We start from the raw sequence: 8,211 nt of genomic DNA, 5'->3' as shown, positions 1-8,211 counted from the left end.
GTGGAAGTCCATCAAATAAACTTTGTCCTGGCATATTTTATTTTTGCATGGAGGAAAAGGAAAAGATCGTTTTTGATGTCAGACTTTTTTTTCTGCTGTTTTTTCCCCTCTGCCATTACAGGAGGAAAAAAAAAAAAAAAAAAAAAAAATCAGGGAAAATAAGCCAAGCAAAAGAAAAAAAAAAACAAAAAAAAAAAGGAGGGGGGGGGGAAGGTTACTCTGAGTATCAGAGAGGGGGCTAATTGTCAAGGTTATATCTCCACAGATGATTGATGTGAGGCTGGGTTTTTCTGTCAGCCTGTCACAAAGCAGGAATGTTTAATGTTCTCATTATTGGTTACGCTGTTGTGTATATTTCTCTGTCAGCACTGCGGACCCATCTGAACTGCCAAGGCACTTCAAAGCCCTGCAGGTCATTTATCATCCTCCTGACGCTGCGAATGTTCAGCCTCAGCTGAGTGCCAGGGATTTGTTATGACTTGAGAGCCAGCTGACAGACAGGTCTGCTGCAAAAAGGATTCCTTTTTGTCACACTGCGAAAACATCAATGTTCCTATAATGGCCTACAACTGTCAAAGGGGACTGCCACCTGACAGTTGTGTGGTCTCACTAATTTGCAGCCCGGTGACTTGTTTCCTTGAGTTTAGATTCAGTTACGGTGTCACATGCAAACAGGTCACCATCTGTCGTCCTGTGCCAGGGGGCACATGGTAGGGGGTGGAGAGGGAGAGAGAGCGAGAGAGAGAGGAGGAGGAGGAAACGATGAAGTGGCAAACTGGGGGTAGGGGAGAGGCAAGGTGAAAATAAAAACGGCCATGCAAATCAAAGCCGCAGCTTTATTTTAGATTCCTGTTTTCTGAGTGTTTCTAGCCCACTGCAACGTGAATCTCTGAAAGTTGCGTTAAAAATTGAGGCAGGGAAAGAAAGGACCTTGCAAAGAGCCAGAGCTGGGAGGGGCGGGGGCTGGGGGAGAGGGAAAGAAGGGGGGTGGGGGGGGCGGAGAGAGAGAGAGAAATATCAGGGCTTTGTTTCCTTTCCCAGGCCATGACATGATTAATCGTTTTCTTCTGATCTAATTTTGGAACATGAAAAACAGCACATTTGTCTTGAAGAAAAATGATGTGCCGTACTGCGCAGATGGAAATTTCGAGCAATGAAAAAGATTAAAGTGAAATTCCACTCCTTAGACCTAATCATGAGTTGTAGATTATTCTGTCGTTCTAACCAGATGGTAGGCTTGATTCCACAACCCCCTTCTTATATTAATGAATACTAGACTGTTATATTTGACTTAGGTAAGTGAAATGTCTATCAAGCCTAATGGACTGCCAGCCAGCATAACACATGTTGTACCACTGAGGGTCCTTGCTGCATTTTTCATGTTTTATACTAATGTAGAACATTTTGTTTCCTACTGTTTTCCATCATTGTCACTGTTTGCTAAATATTTTCACATGTAGGGGGGAAAAAAACATAAAAAAACTTGTGTCCAGAGCTAATTTCCTCACGTTGGTCACAGCTATAATTCTACAAGTAAAACAGTCACCCGAAGCAATGCATACAAGAACTCAATAGTAACTTGATTAAGTTCCCAGTCAACAAGACTGCACTAGGCTGTATGTTAACAAACCTAATTATAGGCAGCATGGTGATAAATTGTGGAGGGTGCATGTAGCACATCTCTGAGGTCATGTCTAGAAAAGAAGTTTTGCCCCAGGGGATAGGGATGGGGTGTCATTTCTAAATAAAGTAAATGCAGGTTCACTGATGTTTCCCATTGGGTTGCCTTCCGTTTTCTGACAAATGTTTTTCTAGCAAGGGTGTCCCAAGAGATCCTTGCGAGAACGGAAGAGTGGAGGAGGAAAGGAATGAGAGGCTGGGGGATTCTCTTTAACCTTTCCAAGTGTGCAGTCCGGTGACCGCCGCATAGTTTCTACCATGCTTGGACTTGTCAGAGCCATGGGTACTGCCGATCATGTGTTGGGATGGGAGCCACCACTTGTGCTTACAAACCGTATTACCATTTTCAGCATTTAGCTGAACAATATGGTACTTGTCATATATGCTGGGTGTGAGAGTGGGATGGAATCTCTTCCTTGTTTGTGAAGTTTAAGGTAAAAATCTCTGCTTTCTACTATCAAAAAACCCCCAACAGTTAGGTCTTTGTGCCTGCGTGGTGCCCCTGGTTCTGTCGGGGAGCATGCTCCCAGGTAGAGGAAATGTGCATGCACAGTGCTAATTTTAGACATTGAAAGAATCAACAGGATGCAAGGATCAAGTTACTGTCTGCCCAGGAGAGAGCAAGTCCAGAAACTTGAGTAAGCAGTCAAGAGTTGTCCAAATCGGGACTTACTGAAGTATGATAGAAACAGTAAAGTTATAAAAGTTCACTTAGGCTGAAAAAAGAAAAGCAAAGCACCAAAGTACACCATCTGAGAAACTAGGAAATCTACATGTGAAGTCTTTCTGATAATGGAATGAATTTCAAGCTTACATCATTGCTTTTGGGATTTTAGTCTCATTATTTTCAAACAGTTTCTTCAGAGGCCTGAATTCTGACAGGCATGCCTTTCTCAGTGAAGTTACCATTGCTTTTAGCTGCTGAATAAGGACTCTTAGGCTATGCCATAGAATAAACTCCAAATGGCCCTCCAGTGTGAGCACCCTGCATTTGGGACCATCATTGTTGATGATTTTCCCTTTTTCTCACACACATAACATTTTTTGAAAGAATGAAGTGAGGAAGGCCTAAGCAGAATGCTTATTGTATCTTGCCCACACTAAAAGCAAACAAACTGGAAGTCTCAAAATGGTATGTCTTAAAACACTTCCCTTGGTAATTAATTTTAATTAGCTTTTAAAAATTTGTACAGATTGGCTCTATCTGAGAACATAAGCTAAAATACCAATATGCTTTCACCACATTACTTTTACAGTTGGATTTAGATTCTGTCTTAGCCCTCCCTAAAGCTTGCTCTCAGGGGATAAAAAAATTTCATTCATGAGAATTCCTATGCAAAATATTGCATGGCAGATTTTTTTCAATTAATTTAGAATGAAACTCCCACTTAGTCCTTTATATTGCTCTCTGTAAATGCAGGATAAGTTACCCCTTTAAAATGATCTGTACAGATTACCAGCCTGTGTAGTTCCTAACCTCTGGGGAAAACTGGCTTTTTGCAGTGCTGCTTCTCTTCTGTGCAGGGTATGTGGAGCTGACTTGGCAGTGAAGGGAAAGTAATTTGTTCCTGACAAGGGCCAGTTGCAGACTATTTCTTCACTGGAAGAAAGTGACAATCAAGCAGGAAATTGTGACTACAGTTCCTTATTTGAACTGATCCTTCTTAGGAGCTAGTAGACATATCTTAACTTAGCCTTTAGCTTGTTTTCCTCAGTCTCACAGCTTTGCTTTTCGTGAAATGTCAAGGACCTCGAATTCCTGCAGTGTTTACAGTTTGGCCTGTGGAATTTGTTGCCTGTTCAGAGTGTCGCAGATTTACAATTATATTGTGAAGGTAACACAGGAGAGGCAGGCATTCCTCTTCCCAGTAGCCATTTCCCAGAAATGGCTGCAGTTTTGGGAGGGGACTTTGAACTACTGAGGAAGAGAGCAGCACATCTGGAAGGGAGAGCAAACTGGCTGTTGCTGTTGAATCCTTACTAAGCCAACTTGTTTCTTAAGTGCAGGGACAGATGGATGGATGGAAGGCTATGTTATAGCTATAGGGAAGCCTCAGGAAGCATTTGTTTTCCTGGAAGAGTGTATTACAGCCTTTCTGGTCTGCAGTGGGTTATCACCCTGCTGTAGCTTTGATTGATGGCAAGTGATGGCAGCAGGAAATAAAGGTCCACTCTTTGTGCTCAGGAACATTGCCTAGGACGGCAGGACCCTGACCGGATGGAACATCTCTCTGGGCTTGGAAGCAGGTAGGTAATACAGCAGGATCAGCAAGATGTTTGTCAGTGTCTGTGCATCCAAACTCTGCATAAGTGCTCAGAGCTGGGGTGACACATGGATCAATCAGTTTGCCCACAGAGGGCTGATAGCTCTGAAACAACCTGATGTCAGCTTTCTGCAAACACGAATCCATGGGTCTTAGCATTTTGTGTGGGATATCTTTTCTTGTGTGGCAGATGCCTTTCTAGTATTTTAGGCCAACCGAAGATGGATTTGCACACTACCTGCACACACCCTACCCTTCACTGCCTGTTGCCTCTTTACTTCAGAGAAAATTATTCATCTTTCTGACATGGGGTTCAGATCATCAGATGCCATAGCCATTCTCCCCCTGGACAAACTGTCTCCCTCTGGTGGGTCTGAGGGTGAGGGAGGAAGGAACAAACTCTTTCTCATTGGAACTGTAAAGCCATCACTTAGAATCGTAGTCATGTGAGAGGTGACAGGTCTCTTTCTTTTTTTTTTCCTCTGCTATTTATTTCCATCTTACATATATTCCCAGCTTCCTGTTCTCCATGCATTCTTCTTGCTTTTGTACCCTGTAACTTTCGTCAGTTTCTTTTCTTTCAGATGTGCTCAAGACACAGTTGATACAATCTAATACAAACTTCCCTGTTTGCTCTATCATAAAATGTAGTGCCTTGTGTGTTCATTCCCCTCCTGTCATCGAGTGCCAGCTTCAGCAGGACTTAGTACTCCAGGTTCTTCCTGCTGTCATTTTCACTTCTCCCCAAGGACTAAACATTTAAAACCTGAGAAATGCTAACTGAGCTCCTAAGTAACACTTGAACCATGCTGATCTTGGGTAAACAATTCCCAGAGTGTTACCATTCCTGATGTTGAAAGAGCAGATCAGTGAAGGAAAAGAATGTGCATACAAATTCTCATTTAATTGGGCAGCCAGCTAATTTCTAAATATTGAAAGATTCCCTTAGAAGACATTAATTTTGTTTATGTTTAAAATGACACACAGGCTGAAGAGACTTATTTAGGATTTTTACTCGCGTAAGATTTTTAATAGGAGTTAACAGTTTAAGGCTCAATACAGAAAGAGGAATATTGGGGTTTTGAGTGGGGTTTTTTGTTTGTTTGTTTTTTGTATATTTCTTATGTAAATATTTATATATTTTAAATTTTCTTCGTTAAACTGATTTTTGCAGACAAGTAAGAGGGAAGATTGCCCATCACCCATCCAGTCCAGACCTACTCAGCCTTGGGCTGTCTGCTAAGCCATGTTATAGGTGTTCCAGTGCCATCCATTCATTGCTCTGGCTTGCGGACTGGCTTTCTCGGGGTGACCCACAAACCTGCCCTGCAAGGTAACTTTGTCCCCTTCTGTATCCTGGATGTACCTTAGAGCTGTCACAAACCCATTTGCAGCCTCCTCTCTCGATTGTGCTTCCTGGAAGAATGCTGCCATTGACTATCTCACCTAGTCTGGGACTGCCAATGGACTGTATTTCCACAACCAGCCCAGTCCTGTTCAGGCAGTGTGGGGCTTCATTCCAGTTACTTTCATTTCCCACCTTCTTCTCTGCGTGTAGATGCCCTGCTCTTTCTGCTCCCTGATGAGTAGCCCCATTTAGGATTCATGTGTACACTGCAGCACGAGAGCTCCCAGGCAGCCTGCCTTTAGTCATGGTCTGGCCTTTCCATGGCCCTGTTCCATGTTCCTTGCTCAAGAAAAGCAGTGTCTGCTTGAACATCTCACTGCTACATGTGCTACCATGAGCAGTGGGTTTTCAAGGGACTGGAGAAGAAGTCTGTTCCTGATTCTGTTTGGTTTTGAATGCAGCTCCTGCTTCAGTGTGGAATCTTTTTGTTTTCAGAAGTCACAGAACACTTTAACTTGCTGTGTGACTTTGTGCAGATTCAAAATGGCTTCCCGTCCCCATTTGTTAGTGGAAGGGATAGAGTTTCCCTGGTGCGGTGCCAAATTCATATAGAATTTCAAATGTTCTTCTGGATAAGATGCTGTGTTCTGTAATGCTCAAGGAAACCATAATATCTTTGAGGGTGTATATAAATACACTGGTATATGGAGAAAAACCCCACAGGATTTTAAAATGAAACAGTTGAACATCTAGCCTGTATCTCAGTTTGTGTTGTTGTTTCCTAGAAGAATACACTCACAGTAAATTCATACCAAATTTCTCAGTAAATCTGACAGAAGAGTACTTGAATGGCTTCAGCATTATTGCTGACTAGCTAACATAAGCTGACAATAGTAGATGACTGTGGTGAAATACTTATGTTTCCTTAGTCTTGCTTCTTTCTCTTTCTAGAACGTCGGTTTTGAGAACACCTATAAACCAATGGTTTTACCATATTGCTAAAATAATCTCCAGATTGGTGTAAAATTAATTGCAGAATTCTATTTTTTATGCAGAAGAGTTGACACTGGAAATAAGTAAATATTCCCTGCCTTTATCCTATGACATGAATATTTACAAACTCTAACCCAGGTTGGTGTCAGGGCAAGGAAATATGGGTCAAAACTGTGATAAATATGATCAATAATAGAATTTTAATACTAAATTCTTATTAATCTAAATGTGAATTAGTTAGCTAAATCCCCATATCCTTTCAAAAATACGCCAGTGTCCTACTACTCATTTTGTCACGTTTGTATGTAGTGACAGATTTTGTAAAACTGCTTTCCTAAATGAAGAAAACCCCAAATGTATATCACTAAAAACTTAGAAGGCAAACTGATTCCATTTCCTGTGGTGGAATTACATTATCAAACAAAACACAGGTTTTGAAATGCAACACCCCAAAAGAAATACAGTTGGCTGAAAATTCCCATAATGAGAAATCCATGAGGCTAAATATTTGGTGTTCCTGATTTGCTCACTTCCTCAGGTTAATGTTTCTTCAACATGTTTCCAGTTCTTTTTTATTTCAGCTGAATTGGTGGTTGTACTTTCAAAGGTGATGATTTGCAAATGATGATTTCCAGCCTACTGTATTCTGTGTATGGCAGAATGTCCATCAAGTTGCCTCTAGGTGACATTAGTAGTGCAATCATTCAAAATGCAGCCTGACAGCATTTCAATCAATTCACTTTTCAACACTAGACATCAAATATACATTGCAAACCCAGCACCTGCTGTACTTGTAGTGTGACATCAAATAGGTTAGCCTCGGGTCCTAAGACAGAGGCTGTCTCTTGAACTGCTACATTAAGGAGTGACTTTGGCAATGATACCCTTGGAGATTAACACTCCACCAAAACTGGCTCTCGACCTACAATACAGTATAATCCCTTTACTCCTTGTGTTTCTCTCTCAACACAGTCCACAGGAGCTCTCTGTGTCTGCTAGATGAGTCAGCAACAGAGCCCAGCTCTTAACTTCATCCTGTAGAGCTTCACATTTACAACAAAGGTGAGAGCAGAATGGCAGCCATGCGTTTATAAAAAATTGTCCCTGGTCTGAGCTCCTTGGGATTAGCTTCCTCCTTTTTGAAACAGCTGCATTGAAGGTACCCCTTGGTACTGCAAGAGGTGGCAAATCTTGCAACTCTTCATGAGGTCTTGGTGGTTGTATCAAGACCTGCTTTCTTAAAAGAGCAAGGGAAGCACTTAGGATAATATCCAGCTCTTGAGATGAAGAGGCCTGGCGACTGCCATCCCAGGACTTCGTCTTTTGCTTGTAATCAGAGACAGATCAGTTAGTGGTGTCCTTGAAAGTTCTCATTATACTTCTGTACTTCAGGCTGAGGTAAGGTGCAGTCCTTGACCTACGGCAACCTACACTGTGTGTACTGAATCTTCTGAGTCAGATCCATAATTCCCTTTAAATGAGAGGACAACTAGCTAACGTCAAACACTGTGGAGGTGCCTAACAAAGCAGGCAGATGGTGAGTGTGCCCAGGATTTCAAGTTGAGAGAAATAAAAAAGGCATGCCAGCACTCATAAACCTTAGAAGTACAGTGTGAATCCCTTTCCTTTTGTTCTGTTTGCTAATCAGGCTTTGGTGCTGATGGCATGAATCAGGTAAAACAGTACAGTAAAGGCATTGTCAGCTGGTCATAATAGTGGCATGGGCAAGGGCATACAGGCCATTGTGTGACTCAGGCACAATTTGGGCCTTCTGAGGTGACCCTTGGAGTCAGGAGTGGGGATCCAGGTGTGATAGGTTTAGAAAGAGAGAGTTTTGATGTGGCCTATTTACCACATGCCTCACCACCATCCCTACTAGGGCTGTAGTAGATGTGATCTTTTGTGCCTAGAGTGACAACACCCGGT

Source organism: Hirundo rustica, chromosome 8, assembly GCF_015227805.2.
Source record: "Hirundo rustica isolate bHirRus1 chromosome 8, bHirRus1.pri.v3, whole genome shotgun sequence".
Taxonomy (NCBI): Eukaryota; Metazoa; Chordata; class Aves; order Passeriformes; family Hirundinidae; genus Hirundo; species Hirundo rustica.
The sequence above is the reverse complement of the archived record's forward strand: the minus strand, read 5'-3'. Positions refer to the sequence as shown.